The sequence below is a fragment of the Lytechinus variegatus genome, chromosome 8 (assembly GCF_018143015.1).
Source record: "Lytechinus variegatus isolate NC3 chromosome 8, Lvar_3.0, whole genome shotgun sequence".
NCBI classification, from domain to species: domain Eukaryota; kingdom Metazoa; phylum Echinodermata; class Echinoidea; order Temnopleuroida; family Toxopneustidae; genus Lytechinus; species Lytechinus variegatus.
Window position 1 is genome coordinate 38,362,013 of NC_054747.1, and position 18,522 is coordinate 38,380,534.

The following is an 18,522-nucleotide window of genomic DNA, read 5'->3' on the forward strand; positions in this document are numbered from 1 at the left end:
AAAGTAAAATTACAATTTACACCTTTTTTTTCACCAGATCATGAATAACGAAATACCATCAAATAGGCCAATAAACATACGATATGAACAATTTAAGACATTTAAGACATGAAACACATCACCTCATACAGCAGCATTCACATTATCATTAAAAACCATTTATATATGCTTTTCACACTGCATTTCCTTAACCCCATACTATCCTTAACCCCGGACTATCCTTCACCCCATACTATCTTTTTTTCAATTCACACTGTCTTTCTTATACCCCTTTCACGCTGCCCTCTTCATTTTTCACCGGCGAACTTTCCGCCTCGCATTCCTAACTTCACCGGCGAAAAAAAAATGTACCCTTTCGCACTGACATTTTTTCACCGGCGAAAGTTCAATGGGCGATTCGAGGGTATCTACTTGGCCACAGCATTCAGCTGAGCTTGCAAGTAGTTGCGCGCGGAATCTCGATGCAGGGGACTTCGGGAGAGAAAAAAAATTTGACCTCTGACGTCATTAAAGAGGAGAAGTTCTCCGGTTTGCTTTCATACTGGCTGTTTCACCGGCGAAGTTCTCCACCTCTAGAGGTGGAGAAGTTCGCCGGCGAACTTCACCGGTGAAGTTCTCCTGTGTACCTTTCATACTGGACACTTTCCCCTTCGCTGGCGAACTTCGCCGGTGAAGTTCGCCGGTGAAAAGCGCACTGTGAAAGGGGTATTAACCCCATACTATCTGCTCAACCGTGGTTAATGCCTTAACCCCGGACTATCCCTCAGCTCATGAATATTGATGATTTTACCATACAGAGAGTGATTAACGTGCAATTCTACTTCCGTGATTGGCTGATGCTTAGCACCGCATTTCCTTAGCCCTGTTTCGTTTTCACACTGCATCTCTTAGCACCGCAATTGTGGTGCTAGCACCACAATAAGCGGGCTAACCCTGCTTTTTTGCAGGGCCAGATAGTACCGTACTATTTACCGTGCTAGCCCACTTTGCTAAAATGTAGTGTGAAAACGAAGTGGGCTAAGCTTAACCCTGGGAAATTGGTGGGGCTAAGACCCCCACTTAGCCCCACTAATCTAGGACAAAAAGTGCAGTGTGAAAAGCATATAAGTCAACTCTAAATTCACACATTTTTACGAATTGTGTTCACATACCAAATCAAAGGGGAAAAATAATATGAAGGCGGAGGGTAATTTTGCCCCCCCCCCAAAAAAAAAAATCCCTGGAAAATGCCCCTTGAGTGTCATACAGTATTAAAAGCTTCCAATGTACCAAGTTATGTTGTGAAAAGTAGGCACAAAAAATTAAAAGAAATAATAATTTTTGTCTAATGTCAGATCCAGGCGGGCAACACGGGTCACAAACCCCCTTTATATTGAGAATTGAATGTACCTGTCGAATAAAACCTTAATCTACAATCATCTGTGCCCCATCTATTTCCAGATTTGCTAGACTGTCTTATACCCCTTTCATAAACCCCATTTAAATGAATTAGGCGGCTAATAGCAGCATAATTTGGTCGTAAAATTGGAGGAGGACAAGAGTTATCCGCATTACTCTGATGCTGCTATTATCCGCATAATATAGCAGCATCGGGACAAGATTTTGAGTTTATGAACGCATTTCCAAATTATGCAGATAATTGCCATGGTGCGGCACAAGGTGCCCTATTCCATTCACAACCGCATCAGAGGGGGCGTGTCCTGTTGTCATGGCGATTATCCCCTTTTTCAGGACGGGCGCTCGTAAAAATAATGCGGCTGATTTTCGGAGTTTATGAACGCAATTTTTATTGAATTATCCGCATTACTCTTAGGCGGCTAATTGGAGGATAGGTTTATGAAAAGGGTATTAGAACCCCTCTAAGAGGCCATTCTCATTACGCTTTCTAAAACTAGTTTACTAGAAACCGATTCAGGAGACCAGTTTGGAAGATCGCTTAGCTAGCGTTCCCACTTGATCACACGAAAGTGGTTTTCAAAATCACTTCAAGTAAAGCGATCTTGTTGCTATGGAAAAGCTCTCGTCAGGTTGACACTTTTTGCGCTAAATTCAAAACTGCACAATAGGCTTTCTTCATCTGTTGTGTGGAGTAGCGTGCTCAAAATGTGCGAACATTGCTTCCCGAAGAACGGTTGTGTCCTCACGCTAAAACCAGTTTAACGAGGCAAAACAATCTTGAAAACTCCATCACAAGGTGGTTTTCTGAACCGGTTAGGAAGATCGCTTCGACCGTTCTCACTACGTGTTATAAAACTAGTTTCCAGTAAAACTAGTTCTATAGGAAAGTAGTGAGAACGTGACGTGTCTACGTCCAACTCCTGAATCTGCCTGCCACTGCACATACAAACAAGTGAAAGCTAGGTGGTTTCAGACCGCCTCGAAGTTCGCCAGTTCCAGGTATTCTCTGATCGGGGTAAAATTTACCCCGATCAGAAAATACCAGGTATTTTGGTAATGTGAAAGCAAACTACGCGTAATTTCCCCAAAAGAAAATACCCGCTAAATAGTAGGTACTTGGCGAAATTACAAGAACTTTCGTGGGGATTTTTCCAAGGTCGCAGGTATTTTGGCGATGTGAAAGCAAGTTATGGGAACATTTAGCCAAGCGTGTCGTTGGGCGCGGCGGCGTGGGTGGCTGCTGGGCTAGTGAATTTGAATCTCGCGCCTTGCCTGCTTATCAGACCATACTGCGCATGCTCGTAACTTCGGGAACTTATCCCGAAGGGTACGTCGCGGGGCGGTGTGAATGCAGGAATAATTAATGGGTATTTTTTAGCCAAAAAAAGTTCTCGTAATTTAACGGGGATTCTTGTGATCGAGGCGGTTTGAAACCACCTATTGATATGTCATATTGCGCCAAGAAATCCTATCCACTGGGGGAGGGTCGGAAACGATTGGGAAGTGATAGGTATTCCTGGGATGGCCTCAGAAACAAGAGTTTCACTTCCATTATGAGCCTCTAAAGGAAACCAGGGAAATAAGAGCAAGTGCAGCGAGGATTTGCGCTGGATTTATGATGAGGTTGGGTATGTCTGTATAGTGGCTTGATTTGAACTGTATGTCATGTGAATTATCAAGGACATGGTTTTCCAAACTAGGCCTTTATGTTGTTCTACATGAATGCTAACAAGAGAATTCTCTATTGAAGACAAAAAAGGAGCAAATAATCCTATGTTCTGGTAAATGACAGACAAAAGTTTCCCATAAAAAAATCAAATGAAGTCACCCTGCCTTCTACATGTATCTCCATAATAAAATTGTATGTTTAGCATTTTTTTGAGAGAGACATGGGTAAATCCAATGAGATGTGGGAACCTACATATGTATTTTAAAAAAATGATCTGCCTGCTTGGTTTTTGGACAAGTATATTCGTACATGTAGTTATGTAACTGCATGTAAAACTGCAAATTCAAGGAAAACTCCCAGGACACTCCTCTTTTAAGGAGAATATGCAGGGTAATAGAATTCAACACAAAGATAAATTTTTATTATATATTAGGCCTATACATACATGTAATACAATAATTACAGTAACACACCGAAGTGTAATGACTCAAAAGTAGAAATGCTGGTTGCTCAAATGGGATGGTATCCATTACTATAATATACAGAAATTAATGAAACAAAACAATATCAAATGAATGAATGAGTGAGTGAGTAAACAAGCAAGTATAGTGAGTGAGTGAGTGGGCGAGCGAGTGAGTGAGCAAATTAATGAATGAAAGAATGTATAAATGAAAGAATGAATAAATGAATTGATGAATGACTGAGCAAATAAACAAATAAATGAATAAATTTAGGAATTACAGAATGAATGAACATTTTTAATGAATGAAGAATTAATTACTTGACATATAAAAATGAATGAAAATTGTTAAAGTAGGTAGTCCTACAAATCTAGAAAGAAAGAAAGAAAGAAAGAAAGAAAGAAAGAAAGAAAGAAAGAAAGAAAAAGAAAGAAAGACAAAACAAAAACATCTTTGCAAATTAATAAATAAATTAATGTCAAAAGGGGGGAAAAAACAAATTGATAATGGAGAAGACTATGGCTCCAGAGTACACAATCATTCCTTCAATACATGTATTCTCAAGAGATGGAATGAATGCATGTAGTATCACTTTATGAATCTACCAACTAGATCACAAACAAAATTTCCCAAATCCTGTTAAATTGCCACGATGCCTAACAAGATTTCTAGAACTACCGCCCGAGAAATATCACCATTCATTTACATATCTCGCACACACACACCGATGCATCTCCGCCTTCAAATTTGACAAATTAACCTGTAATTGAAAAGATAGGATTTCAACTTGAACCCCGCCCGCCTCTCCGAGACTACCCTTTCATATCCCTCTTGTGTTTTGTCTGATGAAAGCATGTTGTCCTTGCCTTTGCTTGTACCCCTGTGAAAATGACATGCATGCAGGGGAATTATTTTTGCTTCAACAAATCTCAGCGCATCTTGCCCTTCTTACCCTCAGGCGTATGCATAAAAAATATATGAATCATACCGAACACATCACAGTAAAGAAAGAATCAAGTATACTGAATAAATTACTGAATATTATGCTTTGTATAATTCTATAGACCAGTCAAAAATGTAAATTGATAACACACTTCTTTAAAAAAATTAACAAATGGGACGGGAAAGGGGCCCTATGTCTGCAAGGTAATAATAATTTTTTTCTTTTCCTCGTTCAGAGGTACTTTATTCTTCATAATCCTTTCTCATTTTAACAATTTCTTCTGAGGCACAGTGAGTTACAAAACAAGTTATATAAAAACATGTGTTTATTATCTTGATGAGGAACTTTCACAGTTTTGCCCTTTTCTTTACAAGTCGAAACTAGAAACTACATTCATTCAGTTTTTTTTAGATCTTACAAGTTGGCAATCTGATGAACAAGTACCTTGACTTATCAACTACAGAATATAGTATTCAAGTTTCCTATCCCCTTAATACACTCAGCATCTCAATATAATATCCTTTTAATATGATATTGACGATAGTGTTTGATGAAGTTGTCAAAGCCGAGATTGGGCGCCTGGCGACAAAAATGAAAAACAAACACCCGGTCTCGGGAAGCCAAAAGAAAATCTGGCGGGTTAGTTGAGCGTGATTCATGAGATGTGGTATTAATGATGCCTGTTCAAACAGAGTGGCTCATTGAGTAAAGTTTAAAGGCAAGGATAAATATTAGCAACTTAATAACAGAGAGAAAGTCCTTTCTGTACGTGTATGATGCAGAGGAAGAAATGTAACAAAACAACTTTCTAGAGGTTTGAATAATCCTGGTGTTAACCGGTGTACATAGAGGACCACACCAGTTATTTTACACCGGTGTTAAATTGGTGGTGTTAGTTTTACACCTATAGGTGTTATTACAACACCTTTGGTTGTTACATTTACACTCTTTGGTGTTATGTTCAATCTCTAGGGTGTAATTTTAACACCTCAGTGTGTGGTCCTCTATTAACACCTGTACATGTAGTCCTTATCAATATTCCATGGAAATCAAAGTCCAATGAAAATTTCAAAATTATTGTTATTTCTATAGAACTAATTGGGTTGGGTACATGTACATTTCCTAAACTTCCTCAAACAAAAAGCCGATACAAGTATTTTCTCTATAAAAGGTCAAGTCCACCCCAGCAAAATGTTGATTTGAATAAGTAGAGAAAAATCAACCTATAGCATAATGCTGAAAATGTCATCAAAATCGGATGTAAAATAAGGTTTCGATTATTTTTCACAAAACAGTGATAGGCACAACCCAGGATCCCTTCCCTGGTCCAAAGGTGCAAACATCATTCATAAACTTACAGTTTCCTGGGACACCATCCTCTCCCCCCCCCGGCAGGTGGATCAAAGAGGAGCAAACTCTCTTTGATTTTTACTACATATAAAGAGAAAATGAATTCTAGATCCTCACAGTATCTCAAGAAATACAGAGCTTATTCATAAACTTTAATACAAACAGCTTCCTGGGACACCCCCTCCCCCCCCCCCCCCCCCGCAGGTGGGTCAAAGAGAAGCAAACTCTCTTTGATTCTTACTCCATATAAAGAATATGAATTCTATGCTAACACTCTCTCAAGAAATACAGTTCTATGAAGGCGTTGATTTCCTTTGAATTCTCAATCCGTGGAATAGAGTACACACGTGAGTGAAACATAAATAAACCAGGGCCTCTTTTGACGCAGGTGGGTCGGTCAAAGAGGGAACTTTAAAGGTGATTTTAGCTCCAGTAATGATTGGAAATAAGAAGTGCAAACTACGCTACCTAGCTTTAATTTCTCTTAATTCTCTCACCACGGCCTATACAGCAGGCAATGGGCCTCTTTCATCATTAGCTGTCAGTTGATGAAAGTGGGACCTTTAAAGGGGAAATTCACCCACAAGATAATTTGGTTTTAACAAAAATCAGAAAAAGTAGAGAAAAAATATTGGTGAAGGTTTGATTAAAAGTAATACATTTTAAAAGTTTTGATTTTGTGATGCCATCAGACGTATGATTTCATACCATTTTCTAAAGGAAAAATCTTTTTAATCATCATGTTTAATTAAAAAAAAACATAACATGGTATGGGGAGCTGCTGGCATATGGCATCACAATTCAAAAACTTAAAATCCATACCTCTCTATTCCTTGATAGATTTTCATCAAAATTTCACCAACATTTTTCTCTATAATTTTTGTGCTTTCATTAAACCCAACTCATAGTCAGGGTGAACTTCCCATTTGAAAAGGGAGCTCCAAATATGATTCATAAAATTTACTTGATGCCAAAGGAGAAATTCATCGCACCAAAAAGAGAAAAGAAGTTGTAGAGTAAAAATAGAAAAACACACAAGCAACACTGACAACTTCAACAATGGATGTACATATTTATTAGAAATTATATGACATTTAAGAATTTTGCTGTTTTTCACAAAATGTTGTAAAAGTATAGTATGGCTATACAAACAATCGAAGTGTAAATGATGAGCATTTCTTCTGTATTTCTTATGAATACATTAAATTTTAATATGCAGATTTGACAATATTAAAGAAAACTCCTCATTGAACCACAACACTAATGGTATTTTCACACCATAATTGAGAAATATCTCCATAGAAATGTTAGAATATTTACTAAAAGAAAAAAATAAATAGTAATTGAGTGATGTCATCAGTTACGTCAATTGCATACCAACCATGTGCATTACTGTGAAATCACTAAAAGTAACGGTTATTAGTTTTAATTCTATTCTATGTTTATTTTCAGTGTTACAGTTATGCTTGTGTGATATACATGTACACAAAGGGAAGGATAAACAAAAGGAAAAAAAAGGTCTGTAGTCCCACATACCTCCTTTTATGTGATCCTCAGTGCTCTGTAACCTGACCCCAATGCACATATGAATGCTTTATTCACTTTCTGTCAGACCTGGAAGGGAAAACAATAAAACATCACTAGGGTGAAGAGAAGATGAAATGTCTATTAACACAGACAGATGGTGAGACTAAAAATTATTGAACATGAGTTGTGATTGGACACTAGTGTTTCTGGTATGAGCTGTCCGTCCATGACTGCAATCACTGAGAATAAGACATTCTTTATGCCCAAGATAAATCAGTCTTTAAAGGTGCTGCTGTAGTTCAATCCATGATTGAGTTCAGGCAATTTCCATCAATCGTATAAATAAGCATTTTCCAATGGAAGCATGAAACGCTGATAAATTTACATGTATGCAGTTTGAATGGTGATTATGCGCAACCATAGACGTTTAATTGAGAGCAATGTATCTCAATCATGATTCTATTGACAGTCTGCTTTGAGGCCATTCTCATTTCACTTTCTACCCCGATCAGAAAATACCTGGTAATTTTGGCAGTGTGAAAGCAATTTACGGGAACTTATAGCCGTTGGTGGCTGCTGGGCTAGCGATTTTGAATATAGCACCTTGCTTGCTAATCTGACCATAATGTGCATGTTTGTAACTGCAGGAACTTTATATCCTGAGGGGTATATGTCTTTGGAGTGGTGTGAATGAAGTCATTATCATTCTTTAGCCTGAAAGAGTTCTAATAATTTAATGGGTACTCTTGTGATCAAGGCGGTTAGAAACCACCTAATGTTTCTCCACTCCCTGGGGAGCATTCCAGCAAAAGACTTTCAAAGACTATATTGCCAAACATTCTAGGCTTTCGCATCCTTCAGGGCAGCCATTTAACACCTGGGTGGATAGTGGCCGAGTGTGGATGGAGTCCTTTCCTTTAGAGAACACTACATGTAGGTTGTAGTGGGGATTGGAACATACAATCCTCTGACTACAATGCGAGAGTCAGAACTACATTGCGACGCCTCCAAAAGACACATGTAAGAGAGAATTAACTTGGATTTCAATACATCAATTGAATTCCTGATTTTTAAAAAATATATTCTAGTTTCAATAACTGAACACACCCTGTAGTAGGCTGTACATCAGGGTACTCGCACGAATTCATAACAAATGAGTTCTGACGGTGTTTTGAAGACAACACTAAAAGTACACCATTGCCAGTGAAAGTGTGTGTTTACTGCAATGACCAAACAATGACAGATGTCGATACAAGAAATTACTGAAGAGTGGCAATTCATTGACGCAGCAGCGAGAACTGCTGCACTTCTCAAATGTACATTAAAGTCTACTATGGATGCTCATAAACCTCTCTAGAACACATCAGATTGAGTATTCTATTCAGATCACAGAATACCAGGAATTTTACTTCTCAATGTGAAGCAAAGTTAGATTAGAATGAGAGGAAGTGTTTTTATTTTTTCCAAAATACTTTTTGCACTGGTACTTTCAGTGTGCCTGTGAGAGCAAAATTGACAAGGGTTCTTTTTAATATTCACCCTAATAAAAGTAAACAATAAAAGGAGATGCTTACTGAAGCAGATAAACCAAGAGAGTCTTTCTACTATCTCTACTCGCCGACTCAAGCCAGCACCTCCTCGTCAGCTCTACTACTCAAGCTGTTCTCACTCAACATTCCTTCTGGTTTACAGTCCTTTTCAGGACTATTTTCAAGAAAGAATACTCTACTCTCAAATCTCCACTTTCTCGCCTATCCACTTCTTCTCTTCTTCTATCCACTGTTTCTATAACACTCCACATGGTGTACCGTAAACCACATCAGCAACAGATAAACCAAGTTAGATGTGATGCAAATAAATATTGCACCAACAATAGGCAGTGCATGCTGCATCATCCCGAGTTTGTTCAATCTCGAGATTTTAGCCCGATTGGTCCTCTTCGAGATTCAAGGAACCCTGTCTCCACCATCGCAAGAAGAGCAATTCCTGCTCGAGCGAGGCATCGATGCCTTATGGTCTGACGCCGTGAATAAAATAATCCTGAGTGCATCTGCACCTACGAATTAGCGCACTATTTTGCAAATAATCCCAAGTTGACTTGGGATTGCAATCTCAAGATTAATCCAACGAACTAGCGCGATAATTGCGCCTCCATTGCAAATAATCTCAAGATCGTTCAGATCGGGATAATTTGCCGGATCAGAAATAGCGCGCTAATTTGAAAACTCGGGATGGTGCAGACGGCCCTAGAGTCTGGAGATTTAAAATTAACTATTCATAATGGGGGGGGGGGGTGAGGTTAAGTCATTGTATTAAAGAGAAATGCCAGTAGTTGCAGTAAACACTGATTTCATGAGAAAGTCTGTAAAACCAGGCTTAATTGTCAGAATATCATCGAGGATCTAGATCTGGTAGTTACATAAACTGAACTTTGTGAAATCTTGAAATCTACGCTGAAAAATGTTCACACTGAAGATAACCAACACAGAAAGGCACACGTGGGACGATGTATTATTATTGCTGGAATAAAGACCCGACGGAAGTGACCGAATCCGCGCTTATTTCGCTTATTTCTCAGCAATTACACAATTTCTTCCAAAATCCTTTGGCACATATTTTTTATTCATACAAACAGACACTTGGGTGGTCATTATATTAGATTCTGTAAAAAGTCATTTTGAAATCGTTACCAATACTGGAATTTATCTTTAAAGACTACATGTACATGTACTATTCGTAATCCAAAATCAGATTGTTATTCATAAAACTGAAAAAGTTATCTTGTTGCAGAACAATCATCAACTCATAAATGTCCCTTTGCATAAAACTTTGTCATTATGATACTTCAGTATACATGTATGTTTATACTTTACCGGCAAAAAATTACAGGGAAAATTTTAAACAGGATTGGAGCAACTGTGATTTCACCCCCAAAAAACTGGAAAATCCTCATTCATTGCAACATAAAGCTTACCCAATATTTCAGATTTAAGCAGTAGGTTGTGAAAAGCAACCATATACATGTATGTAAGCTTGCACACAAATACACATTCATGGTTTCCACAATTCTTTGTGAAAAAATTGTAAATAATACCCTTTTCATAAACCTATCCTCCAATTAGCCGCCTAAGAGTAATGCGGATAATTCAATAAAAATTGCGTTCACAAACTCCGAAAATAAGCCGCGTTATTTTTACGAGCGCCTGTCCTGAAAAAGGCGGATAATCGTCATGACAACTGGACACGCCCCCTCCGATGCGGTTGTGTTGGAAAAGGGTGACCTTGTGACCGCACCATGGCAATTATCCGCATTATTTGGAAATGTGTTAATAAACTCAAAATCTTGTCCCGATGCTGCTATTATGCGGATAATAGCAGCATCAAAATAATGCGGATAACTCTGGTCCTCCTCCAATTTTACGACCAAATTATGCTGCTATTAGCTGCATAATTGGGTTTATGAAAGGGGTATAAAAATGCAACAAGGCCCATACTCCATGTAATTCAAGTAAATCATACCAGTAGCTTTGAAAAGAAAACGTGGGAGAAGAAAGTACAACAGCATACAACAAAACCAGTGCCAAATCAAATATCCTGGAACGAATCGAGGATGAATTCAGCTCAGATTACACAAGACAACCGCAATATAACCAAAACAACATCAACAATCAATGTAGTCAATCAATCCCATCAATCAATCTCTTCGATCAAGGTACCAGGACAAAGATGAAGATGTGGAAATGAACGGAGGAAGAAACCTCGGTGTTCGCTTGATCAGGTACATAATCAACTCGACTTCCACGCTTCCAGGGGAGGGTGAAGATGGTTTCAGGATAGTCGGTTCACATTTCCTGATTCACAAACTATGAAAACACATCTTTAATAGGGGATATGCAAGAAACTTATAATCATGTGCAAATTAAATCAATCATAAGACACCATTCTCATTACACTTTCTAAAACTAGTTTACTAGAAATTAATTCAGGAAACCAGTTTGGAAATCAGTTTGCTAGCATTCCCACTTGATCAAACGAAAGTGGTTTTCAAAGAGGCTGTTCTCACTACGTTCCTAAAACTAGTTTACTGGAAACTAGTTTAACGTGTAGTGAGAACGGTCAAAGCGGTCTTGGAAGCGATCTTCCAAATCAGTTTGGAAAACCACCTCGCGATGTAGTTTTCAAGATCGCTTTGCCTCGTTTAACTGGTTTTAGCGTAAGTGAGGACACAACCGTTCTTCGGGAAGCGATCTTCTCACATTTTGAGCGCGCTACTCCACACGTCAGGTGTAGAATGCCTATGCTGCGGTTTCGAATTTCGCGCGAAACGTGTCACCCCACTGAGAACGTTTCCATAGGAATAAGAGCGCTTTACGTGAAGTGATTTTGAAAACCACTTTCGTGTGATCAAGTGAGAACGCTAGCAAATCGATCTTCCAAATTGATTTCTCGAATCGGTTTCCAGTAAACTACATGTAGTTCTAGAAAGCGTAATGAATGATAACGGCCTCAAAAGTACTTCACATAGTGATCTTGTTGCTATGGAAAAGCTCTCAGTGGGGTGACACGTTTCGCGCAAAATTCGAAACTGCAGCACCTGTCGTGTGGAGTAGCATGCTCAAAATGTGTGAAGATCGCTTCCCAAAGAACGGTTGTGTCCTCACGCTAAAACCAGTTTAACGCGACATAGCGATCTTGAAAACTACATTGCGATGTGGTTTTTATGAACCGGTTTGGAAGATCGCTTCGACCGTTCTCACTACACGTTTACTAGTTTAGTTTCCAGTATAAACTAGTTTTAAGAAGGTAATGAGAAGGTTGTTTAAATTTCTTAATCATAAATTTGCGATTGATTGCTACTTTTATCAACAAAATTGAATCAAATTGCTTTATTCGATCTATTTGCTTTTAGAATTGATCTTTTTGCTGTTAAAATTGATCTATCACTTGTGAATTTCCAACTGAAATTTGCAATTGATGCCAAATATTTTCCTGCAACACCCCTAAAGACTGCATTAAATTGGCCCATTTTGAGATTTACCCAATAGCTGGTAGGCCTCGCATTCAATTCAATATTCATGTGAGAAAAGAGAAAAAAAATCCTCAGATAATATAGCCAATATCAGTATTCCTTAATAGCGGTGCATTAAACGACTGAATTAAAATTGTTTGCTTAATTAAAGTTTTGAATTAAATAATGGCCAAAAGCTTTCAAAGACCCACAGTTGAAATCATAGTTGCATCAGGGAGGATTCTTGTTGGTCGGAAAAATGTCTTTCAAGATGAAGACATGGAATATTGAAAAAAGTGAAAAGAGAGAGAGAAAAAGGGGGGAAATTCATTACCATTTGAAAAACATCATTGATCAAGTTTGCGCATTTAATACATGCACTACATACAAGTATGTTAATTAACCATGAAACATATAATATGCACATTTATGATCCATAGACACTTTTGAAGAAAACAATTATAGTGTGAAAGATAAACTCACTTTTTTTATCCTGCACTTTTGATCCATCAAATTGACAATCCTCAAACAATTATTGACCATGTTCCTAAAATAATGCAAAGTGTCCTCCCCATATCCACGGAACTATTTAATGTACTTGAAGTTGACGTGAACTCTTGCTCAATCAATGACAAAGTATATCCTTTTAGAAATATATCACTTTTGATACTCCTGACCATCAAAGCATGCTGGAAGTACAGAAACGGTGATTGATAATCCAGTGGGGACCTCAAAAAATAACAAAAGGAATTGGTCGATTATCTCCGGAGAAGGCCGCAACAACAGAACCTCACCAGGAATGACAGGATGTTATGAACGCCCCTGCGTCAGACGAAGGAGTGGTAGTCAGGGTTGATGGCTAGGATGGGCCGTTGCATGGAGTTTGGGGGAATTAGAAAGGAGGGTGTTGCAAAAAGGACTCATTCACACTAAAGAGTTATTCGGTTTTAATCCAGATTAATACTAAAAATAAGATTAAGATTTTGAAATATTTCCCGCGCCTGGCTGGTCTCTGTCCTCATATAATGAGGAACCTTAATTTACAAGCATTGCTACACTTACATGTAGGTCTCCTTGTCTTCCTTTAACTGTCTTAAGCTGTATATTTATTCATATTTCACCAGGGTAGCTCATTCAAAAAACTTGAATTCCATGAAGAATTGGAAAAAATACACAGGTTAAAATGATCTTCCCAAAGGAGTAAAACCTACATGTACATGTACATGAAAGTATTCAAACAAGCCCCTGTTTAATATTCATAATATGACAATATTTAGTAATATAGTTTTCAATATCATGAATTTAAATACAATACCTACGGTGTCGACTCTCATTTTAAATGTTTTTTAACCTTCAATTTAATTTTTCTAAGTCTGAATGGGATCATACTGTAGGCTGTATTCCTATGTGTTTATCCACATTTTTTTTGCACATTTGTATTTGTGTTTCATCTTTATTTATAACCAATCAATTAACACCTTATTATAGAGTGTGAAAGTGTTTCTACACCTTCAGCATTGAGAGAACTAGATAAGGGAACAGGATGTGAGACTTGACGTTACAAATCCGACAGACTTTGGGGTAAACTTGGTGGATTAAAAAAATAAAAACACACCTCCATGTAAATGTATATGATGTACTTTCATATTCAAAGTTTTCAAACCAATTTCTCTGACTTAAGGAATGTAACAATAAATGTATGTTCAGTTTATATACTACAATTCTTTTTTGATACCTTTTTTTCTCTTTCTTTATTTGTCTGAATGTTAAACAAATGAATAAATTGTACAATATCATTACATAATTTACATATTTGCAAATAAATTCATTCATTTATTCTTCATCATCTCATCAGAATCTCAAGATTTTTTTCTTTTATACATCCAGGGCTGTGATAATCATAATGTAATTGACCTTGCTTGGATGCTACATTCATTGACCTTGATGTCCCATTAACCTACAAAAGTATATTTTTATGTCTTTTTCTTTTTGTTCTGAAATATAAAAATGCCCTTTTAGAAAGTGGCCTTGGCCAAAAGTGTCAAAATTTAAGAACATCTACATGTACATGTATACTTATAAAATATGATAGGTGGAATGAAGGTTTTATTTCATACAATTGCAGTTTGTTGTCCATACACATATGTAGCATTTCACGAAACATAAGCTTTTATCAAACATCTGTACTTGAAGATATATCAACAGAATCTTTAGATGGATAATACGGAGTTTAATTGAGATTGTGGAAAAAGTTGAAGGATTAACTACTTATTGGAGGATTTAAAAAGGGAGGAATGCCCTACATTTCAGAATTATGAAATATACTGTGCTTCTACTTTTTTATGTGCAAAGCAAAAACTCTGGTGTAAACCGGTGTACATAGAGGACCACACCAGTTTTTATACACTGGTGTTAAATTGACAGTGTCAGTTTAACACCTATAGGTGTTATTAAAACACCTTTGGTTGTTACATTAACACTCTTTTGTGTTATGTTCAATCTCTAGGGTGAAATTTCAACACCTCAGGGTGTGGTCTTATTAACACCAACTGGTGTCAGTTTTAACACCATAGTTTTTACAGTGTGTACACTGTATGCTGCGCTTTTTGTACTCAATAGCACCCTCTTTTTCACACAAAGAGAATAGGCCTAAGGTGAAGATTTGTAGCCAACATGACTTTTATTCAAGCTCAGTGAGCTTCCGTTAGCTCCATGACATTTGCTCTGGCGACAATTTCTCTCCTGTAAATTCCACACAAAAATCGACCATGGATTTAACGCTACACCCTACCCTAAACCTAAATATAAACATAACACAAACACTATTGCAAGTTTGCAACCCTACATGTATACCCGGTGCCTTTCAATAGATGAATAACAAAAGCAATTGTCACAGGAAAAAAATTTGTGTCAACTCTTTCAAGGGTATATTTCTGGAATCTGGAGTGTGAAAGCAAATTTTACATGGAAAAGAAGTAAATATTAAGCAAAGAAGAATGTGCATTCTTAATACTATGCAGGGAAAGCAACAATAATATTACAGGCCAATTATTTCAATCAGGCAAGTTTGAATTAAAAATAAAAGGAATTTCAATGTACATGTACATGTATGTCAATGTACTTGTAGGGGAATTTTCCAGACTGGGCTGGTGTGAAGTGTCCTTTTGATAGACAAGAGAAAATTAATGTTTGCCTTGTCCTCGTTGATCAATGGAAAAGGGGAAATGACTTCCTACAAACTTCTAGGCTAGCAAAATATTTTTCAAATTAAGACCTGCACTTGCAGACACACATCAGAGTGGTTACAATAGAAAATGGCGCCTTGGGGAATACAAAGTAAATTCAAAGATAAAAACAAACAACTTTGGGTCAACTAAAACCAGGAAAAGGAAAATAAAAGGTCAGTGAAATAATATCCTGTTTAGTCGCCAGGTTTTGGAATATCTTCCCAGGTTAATTGAAAAGACAATCAGTCAGAACAACTAAGGTGAGGTGTGCCCCACAATAGAGTTCAGATATCATCAATGTATGACTGGATTCATAATAATGTAACGATAACAATAATTTGAAAAAAAAATTAATTAATCACAGATTGCTGCAAACTGCACAGAGGATATTCCTCCATCTACATTTCATTCTAAATTACACTTTGTATTGAAGTGAACCAAATATCCTTGCCAGTTGAAATGGCTGAATTCTAAAGATTTTGGGAAAAAATACCAAAAAAAGTACAAACTGCGATGCACTGTACTAGCTCCCCGGTAGCTGGTAGGCCAGGAAGTTATATTTTTCCCATTTCAAATCTTGGAGGACTCCATGTTCAAAGCAAGACCCAATGGCTCACATACTCGATGTCAAACGGGAAAAGAACTAGGCCATCACCTGTGTAATGTTATTTGCATGAACTATACATAGGGATCTTTTTATTTTCATTGACAGATTGTGTAGGGAAAGGTATTTATACAAGAACTAAACATATTGAGAGGTGAGAAGAACAAGTTACAAATTCTTCATATTTTGACCCCACTGCCAAGCGAATATTCGTTCCTGATTGTCTGAATGTGAATGCTGCATTGCATTCAACGAAGCAGTTAAAAATAGTTTGGTTGGAACCTATTCAAAAAGGGACCAAGAACAGGGTCTTTAATATACATATATGTGAATCTCTCCTTTCCTGAGCCTGACAAATACTCCTGGCCGGGGCCCATCTTACAAAGAGTTATGACTGATCCAATCAATCGTAACTCTATGGAAATCCATCATTGTCATATTTTTTTCTATAGGAAATTTGCAAAATGTCCTTTGTATAACAACTTCGGAAAACAGACAAAATTGTCAAGAAATCAATGACTTTATGGATATACATGTACATACATATCTAGATAATTTTTAGAACAAACATGCATTTCATATAAATGACTCTGTTGGCTTTCCATAGTTGCGATTGATCGGATCAATCGCAACTCTTTGTAAGAAGGGCCCCAGATGAACTGCATTTTATCAAAATCATTTTATGACATACATTTCAATGGCCATCACTAATATTTCATGTCAATCCTTGGGAAACTACGTAAAGCAGAAAAGGAAATTGCATGATGATGGTCCGTTAACCTGTCTGAGAAGGTTATCATTCTTGTTTCCTTTGTAAGCACGTGTCTAGAATCGTGACATATAGAACATAGTAGGTTAAAACTGTCTTCTCACGGTCTTATCAAGATATGGATCCATTCCAGAGTACAGTATTGAAGATCCCCAAACTCTAAATAAATCTTTGAAATAGAATTAATCAGGAAATTATTACATAGCTCGCTGAAACCCATCACTCTAACAAGTGTTTTATGCATTTACAACCTCGTTAACTTTTTATTTTTAAACATCTTGTTCTAAAGTTAGAAAAAATGTTTAAAACTTTTTGTACAATTAAAGTGACAGGCTTAAACAACATTCTAAAACTTTTAAACAGTATTTTTACAGTACAGTAACGAGAAGTTCTGGAGATAGTTTACATGGCAACAAAAGAAAATCATTCTCAATCATTTTTGCCGCCCGCATTTTGGTGGTAGTTTTTTTTTTTTTATTGCCTACTTGTTTTCATCTATTTGAAATATCCTATCCTCTCAACTTAAGGGGAAAGGTCTAAGAAAAGATAAGATTATCTGAACCATAAATTTCTGCATAATTGGCTCTGTTCCTTTTCTAAGAAAATATATCTAAAGGGTGAGTTTTACTGAACTTTATTTTATTGTAAAAAAACACACCAAGGGAAGGCATTTCCTCATTCAAACAAAAAGTACTGTGATTAATGCAAATCTTTATGGTCGATGGGATCATTGACTTTTATACGGGCATCTTCTATTTGAAATCCTAGAAGGTGTACTGGTATAAATGCTATGGAAAGTAATCGTTTTTTGTTTTTGTGTCTAAATCTGGGTCTCCTCTATGTGGCGCCTCTTGGTCTAGTGGTCCTGACTCTTGCCTTTCCGAGGGTCATGGGTTCGAATCACATGTAGCCATGGCGTGTTTTCCTTTAGCAAGGAATTTATACGCATTGTGCTGCACAGAACCCAGGTGAGGTAAATGGGTACCTGGCAGGATGAATTCATTGAATGCATGAGCACTGAAAGGCAGCTCGAGCTAAAGTCGTGGTAATAATAATAACAATGCACCTCAGGATAGATTGCTTCTACATACATGTAGATGACACTATATAAATTCCTATCATATTATCAGTATCATTATTTTTTGTTCATTAGCATAATCATTATCAATATCATTTAATATCATTATTATCATCACAACTACTATTATTATTATTATGTTTTAACTCCATGTTCATTGTTCTACATTCATTTTTTGAGAGCTTAAACATAAAATTGGATGCTCCTCCATGCTGCAGGACCAGTGTGGGGGGGGGGAAGGGAACCCCAATATCATCAAAAGGGTGTCATTCAGGAAAAAATAAACAGGGGCTTAAAGGAGAACAAGAAACTCAAAACAGAGCCCTGAAAAATTCCCATTCATCTCAATGTTAAAGTTTATCCAATGTTGAAGATTAATAGCAAGTTGTGAAAAGTAGCTCTTGAAAACAAAAAACAAATTTTTTTTTTACCTGAGCACTACATTTATCATGAAATGGGCCTCAGATCCCCTAAATGATGGTGGCCCC

The 18,522-nt window shown here is 37.1% G+C and overlaps 1 pseudogene; it reads right to left on the minus strand.

The window, feature by feature from the left end:
• The window catches only part of LOC121420467, a 62,441-nt pseudogene extending 49,350 nt beyond the window's left edge, over positions 1 to 13,091 (minus strand).
• Positions 13,092 to 18,522: the final 5,431 nt, after the last annotated feature.